Below are 6,239 nucleotides of genomic sequence, written 5' to 3'. Positions count from 1 at the left end.
GAACTCAGCACAAATAAGAATAAATGTTTCATTCTTGTGCTGTTATCTTTTCCAACAAAAGCTGAGTAGTACAGCTGCAGCTTTAGGTGAGAAGAACTAGAAATATCAGCAGGGTACAGTGTTAGCCCATCTCCCTGGCAGGGTTGTCTAGAACATCTATCAGCAACAACCTTAGTATTGGGCCTTCCCTGCTAGAACACCAATAACTCTCTATCTCTGCTCCCTGATTATGGTCTGTCTATGCATTTTATTTATGATGTTTATATACATAATGTAAAAGGTTTACAAGGACCAAAATAGGAGGCTCTTAGCAGGCATAAATCAGTGTAACTTCAGTGGCATGTTGATTTACACCTGCTGAGGATCTGGCTAGAAATGTTGTACCTGAGCTCACATTCTTGTTACTTTTTTTCCCCTCAGGATCCAGAAAAATCTGGGCTCCTTTTGAACACACTGTGGCTCATCAAAGTAGGTGCAGGTAGTGATGAACAAATGGAGTACAGACTGTGCAATTTAGCTGTATTGATGAAGACAGATCTGCAAGGCTAATAATTGCCATTTATGTTTTCAACCTGTTGTGTAAATTTTGGGGACCACCAGGTGAATATTCATCTTGTCAAATGTGATAGTTTTGTTTAATTTTTTTAAAGGCTTCAGGCCCAATCAAAGGCAAGCTGGGAATGAGAGCACAGTAGGAAAACTGATTTTTCTAGTTGGAAGAAGTTCATATGAACCTTATCTCACATTTCCATTTGTACACTTGGTATCCCTGGTGTTCCACTTTGATTTTGGAACGGGATCAAAGGCAAGACGGCAAAGTCAGTAGGAATTGTGATTTTTTTTTTTTTTTTTGGCCTAGTTTCAGGTCAACACACCAGTAAGACAATTAATCCCCTACAGATCTTCACCACATGACAAGCTTCTCTTTGCTACATTCACCACCATAGTCAGCAGGCGGAGTGACTGCTGGAAGTTAAATCTATGTTTGCTCAAATGCAGCTTGAAGTGTTTTCAGAAGGTGTATAATCTTAATGACATATGTGTTTTAGGTTTGTAAAGAAGTCCTGGAGGATCCGTAATGAGTTTATCTGATTTGAGCTAGGGAGGGTTATCCCAGTAAGGCCTGATTCAAGCTAATTCACTTAGGAGATAATTTTTATTCAGGTGATCTCTATTCAGACTGTTGGTGAGAATTAGAAATACAGATTTCTACCAGGCATTTGGAGACTGTGGGCATCCACTGGCCCTCCAGAGCATGGTAAAGCTGACTGAGAGTATGTCTAAGTGACAGTTTCAATACATGCAAGTTGAGACAGCTGTTACATTGATGAGAAATGCATTTTCTTATGTAGATAGATGCGAATGGATTTTCAGTAAAGCTTAACTCATGTAATTTTTTTTCAAGTGTGGATGAAAGAAGTTAATTGGTTTTCTAATGTGCTGGCAAAAATTTAGAGAGCTCCTGATACTTAAAAAGTGCTTTTGTTTCCTTTACGTTTCTTCTGCTGTCCTGATTTACACAGCAACTTTTCTTATTGAAAGGTAATGTATGTGCTGCTGTGATTTCAGGTAAGACCAAAGCCTCACCTGAGGTCAGCAGGCATGCATCTGGCCTATAGTGTCTGAATCACAAAGTTGTGGGAGAAGTTTAATTTCTGTTTTCACACAGTGTTGCTAGGAAGAATAAAATAATCACAGCTGTGGGAAAAGCTACTAGGCAACCTAGCCTGACAGTCTCTTGCTAACGTAGCTAGAGTGGTAATTTAATTCCCATAGTGCCCTCAACATGTGCAGTGATTCTTTTTTTCCTGATTGTGATTAGGTTTTTTTCCTGATCTAGATTAGTCTGGAGTATGACATCTTTTGTCTTCTCTAATTATATCCTTACACCAGAAATGGTAGAGGATATACTTTGCCATGTAAAGAAAGATTCCCAACTCTGACATGCAATGAAGGAAGAGAAGCAGCAAGATAAAAACAGATTTCTGAGTAGTTACTAAATGGGATGGCTTCATTTCACTGATCTTCATTACTGGTTAATTGTTTTGCAGTTTGCTGAATCCTTCAGAGTTGTGAATATATTCCCATGTCATAAATTTTTCACAAATCAACATTGAGACCAGATGGAAATGGGTAAAGAACAGATAAATCTTGGTCCTCATTGCCATGGGATGTTGTGGATGCTGAAAGGTGTACCTGACTGCAAAGGCACCTAGACAAATTCTTATAATCTTTTCTAGGCTTCTATTGTTAGTCACTGTTGGAATGGAGTTATAGGCTTGGGTCCTTCAGTGAGATATTACTAGTTAATATAATTTTCTTACAGTTCATTAGTTATAGGATGCCAGTCATCCTTCAAAAGTAGAAAGTATCCCTAATGCATAAGCTGCTCAGTAATGAACTGGGATAATCCATTGCAAATGTGGGAGATAAACAAGTCACAGACTGTGTGGATGCTCTTTGCATATATTCCTGATTTGTCCTTGGTGAATTTATTTGTAGAGAGCAGGACACATTCCTCAAGGAATTAGAGACAAGAAGAACATTCTCTCTGACTCTCCTTGTGATCAGACAGGGTGTTTGAAACTTATACATGCAAGCTTAGACTGGAAAGCTGTGGGTATTACGGTTTGATATGCCATACAAAATAACACTTGGCAACAAAATATCCTGAAGAAGGTCTTTGCTTTAGGAAAGGATTCAAAACTCTCTTCTGTGCTTTTGCAGAGTCTCACCAACCTCCAGTAACTACCAACGACCTTCCATCTCCACCAGCTGAGCCAAGAAATGACTGGATTAGGCTGGATGCATTTCTCTTGAGAGCATATTAGCATGGAGCTTGAGCGAAACAGAGAAGAGTAAAATATATCATGGCACAGGGTCCCCCGGCTCTTAACTTTTGCTATGTGTTAGCATTTGCAATTCTCTTTCACCACTGACACAGATTAATTTTGTCAGAGGTTTCCCTTACAAAGTAACTCTTCCATTCTTGTGCTCCCTGACTATTCTTGCTTCCTCTTTAAAAACAGTTGCCATTCCCTGAGAAGAATCTTGCTCTAGGTGTCTAAACCTTTCAAAATCAAAGCGTCTGGGGGTGTAAGAGCTGGGAGTTGCTATGTTCTTCTCTCCAGGTACAGCGTGACTCTGTTGTATATTAAAAACAGCAGCTGTTGTTGGAGGTGAGGGTTCTGGAACTGAGAAGTGTAATGTCCTAATTACCTATGGCAAGGAAAACATCTGTGTGGGAAAACTAATGAAATTAATTCCAGAGCTTAGAAACTGAATACATTAATTGACATTAATTAATGCTAAATTACAAAGCTCTGCCAGTTGAATCACATAAAAGTGTCCAAAAGAATCAAATGCTGAAACAAAATCCTTGAGTTGATGTGAGAACAGCAAAGCTTCCCTTAGGAAAAAAGAGGGATCTAGGCACTGGAAGATACCTGTTTTCCTCCTTTCTGTCTCCTGTAGCAGAGGGAGCTTTTCTTGTTGTGCACATCTTGGGGTTCGGCTGTTTGAGAGATTAGCTTAACCAATTTCAGTGCTCTGCCTTTTAGTAGTTATTACTGGCATTTTAGAATTGAAGCCATGGAGAATTGCACTGTAAAAGTTCACAGGAATTGCCTTAGTAAATCTTCATCAATGGTACAATCACTGCTTTACAGACTCCTGCGATCACAGCAGAAATAGACACAGTTCCCATTCCTCCATTAAAACAGACATCCATTAGCGGTGACTGAAGTTTTTTTGATACTAACTGGCCTGCTCTTTAGTATCTCTTGTGAGATTCCTTGATCTTCTTTGCTGGCTGGTCCTAGCAGCACCCATCCTGTTACCTCCCTGTGCTCTCAGGATACCTGTTTATATGTTGTAGTTTAACCCAGCAGGCAGATAAACACCACACAGCCATTCACTCACTCTCCTCTCAGCAGGATGTGGGAGAGAGAAATGGAAAAAAGGTAGCACTCATAGGTTGAGATGAAGACAGTTTAATAGGTCAGAAAAGGGAGGGAAAATAACTATAATACATACAAAACAAGTGATGCACAATGCAGTTCTCCTCCACCTGCTGAGGCATGCCTAGCCAGTCCTCAAGTAGTGACTGACACCCCCCAGCCGACTCTCCGTCCCCAGTTTTTATGTTGAGCATGTTATCATAAAATATGGAATAACCCTTTGGCCAATTTGGGTCAGCTGCTCTGGCTGCATCCCTTCCCAGTTTCTTGTGCAACCCCAGCGTCCACGCTGGCAGGGCAGTATGAAAAGATGGAAAGTCCTTAACTTAGCATAAGCACTGCTTAGCAGCAACTAAAACATCATTGTGTTATCAACATTATTGTCATCCCAGATCCCAAACACAGAACTACACCAGCTACTAGGAAGAGAATGAACCCTATCCCAGCTGAAACCCAGGACAGCACAGGAAGTAAGATGGCACTGCAGGCTCTTCGTAGCATCTCCCATATGGCTGGTACCTGTGCAAGTAAAAGGAAACAGTGCTGGTGGGGGAAAAAAAAGAAGCAAGGTGGGAAACAGAGATCTAATCCTGTATAGCTATATGCTGGATGATTTGATCCCATGTGTGAAAAGCCACCCAATCTTACCAATGGCTCAGGGGTGGTGGGCCAACTATTTCAACTGCTGATTTGTTTAAGCTCAGGATTGCCAGGCCTTTCACTCAGGAACTTTCTTGAGACAGAGTAAGAGGGGATGAGTGTGGGGACAGGTGTGCGGGGCTGTCATTCATGATACAATGGATTGAATTACCAGGAGGAGTGGGCATTGGTTCTGTTGCAGATGAAGAGGTGTATGCTCATTCTCCATCTTATGACTAGGAGGGGACATGCTGCACCACACAGTACTAGAGGGTGTGGAAGAGGTTCTGGCTTTGTTGTCCTCTTTCTTCATGGGACCAGAGGGACAAAGGCCTGAGCAGTTCTGAAAAGGAACTTTCCTGAGCTCACAGGAATGATCAGGCTGGGAGTTATGTTGTTCCCTGCCCTCTCGTGGCTAATGTGGAAAAAATCATGTCCCTTTTGAAGGGGAATGCATTTCTGTCGTGCTGCCTGGGCTGTATTAATTAATGTGTTGCAGTGAGCTGTGAAAGCGTAAAATGTTATAAACTGCAGTGAATAATAATACTTAGCACTTTATATATTCCAAGAACTCTGCAAATGCTGGAGTAAAATCATCCCTCATCAAACTTTCCTGAAGGTTCGTTACCCTGCATGTCTGTTTCAAGCAGAAGTCAACAGCCCTTAGAAGCAAGGAAAGAAATGTCAAATGATGTATTTTAATTAAAACCAAGATTAAATATGAGATGGTAAAAATCCAGCCATTTCTATTTCAGTGTAAAATGCTACTTCTCTGATCAGAAGGTGGTAATTATATCAAACAAGGGTCTGCACTTCTCCAACAAGGAAAAAGATTAGAAGTAGTTCGAAGATTAAATGCCATGTAGTGTTTCTGTCATAAAAGTGCTAATGCTAAAATGCCAAAATCCTCCTCCTTGTAAATCAACTTTGTTTTTAAACAAAGTGCAACTTCTTAATTGATCTGAAAGAGCCCAGATTGAATACTGAGAATCTGGTTCTGTATTCTAGGATAAATTATCACCATGAAGATATTGAAATTATTTTTCTTCAGGTGATGCATTATGACATGAACACGCTGCTGTATTTCAGAATAGGAGATGTGGATGTCCCATACAGTGGCTTTAGGGCTACATTTACAGATGAGTGGCTTTAGGACTACATTTAGGTCATTTGCTTTGAAACATATGACTGATTGAAACTGCTAAGGCCTCTAGTTTCAAAAGAGTGTGGAATGATTGCCCAGGTCTGTCCATGTCCTTCTGCCTACACAGTCAGCAGAGAAATACATAAAACACCTGAACAGGAGGTGATCTGAATTACTCTGCAGAGTGTAAATGCTGTAGGAAATAGAGGTACGCTGTGGAAGGGGTTCTCGGTGGTGACACTTATGGGGCAGATGTCCTCCAAGTGGGTCCTCATACCTGTGTATGCTTTGGATCTTGGCCATGTTCTAAATAAACTTAACGTGATCGTGGAGAAGCTGTCATGCTCTACAGCAAACCATGGGCATGACGGGGAAAGTGCAGAGGCTCAGCACAGACAGCATCTGTCCTGAAGCTCTTCACATCTATTCAGACCCATAGTTACTTAGGGAGTCAAAGGACTTGGGCTGTTTCTGCTTCTGTAAATGTTCCTTCACAG

General features: G+C 41.0%; 1 protein-coding gene across 1 annotated transcript in view; it reads left to right on the top strand.

Annotated features, from left to right (window-relative positions):
* Positions 1–6,239, top strand: part of LOC104510371 (VPS10 domain-containing receptor SorCS1-like) — a gene marked incomplete at its 5' end in the record, with an annotated part of 115,098 nt that overhangs the window by 32,251 nt on the left and 76,608 nt on the right.

This window comes from Eurypyga helias, unplaced genomic scaffold, assembly GCF_000690775.1.
Source record: "Eurypyga helias isolate BGI_N326 unplaced genomic scaffold, ASM69077v1 scaffold4705, whole genome shotgun sequence".
NCBI classification, from domain to species: domain Eukaryota; kingdom Metazoa; phylum Chordata; class Aves; order Eurypygiformes; family Eurypygidae; genus Eurypyga; species Eurypyga helias.
Note: the sequence above shows the minus strand (reverse complement) of the source record. Positions and strands in the feature narration are given on the sequence as shown.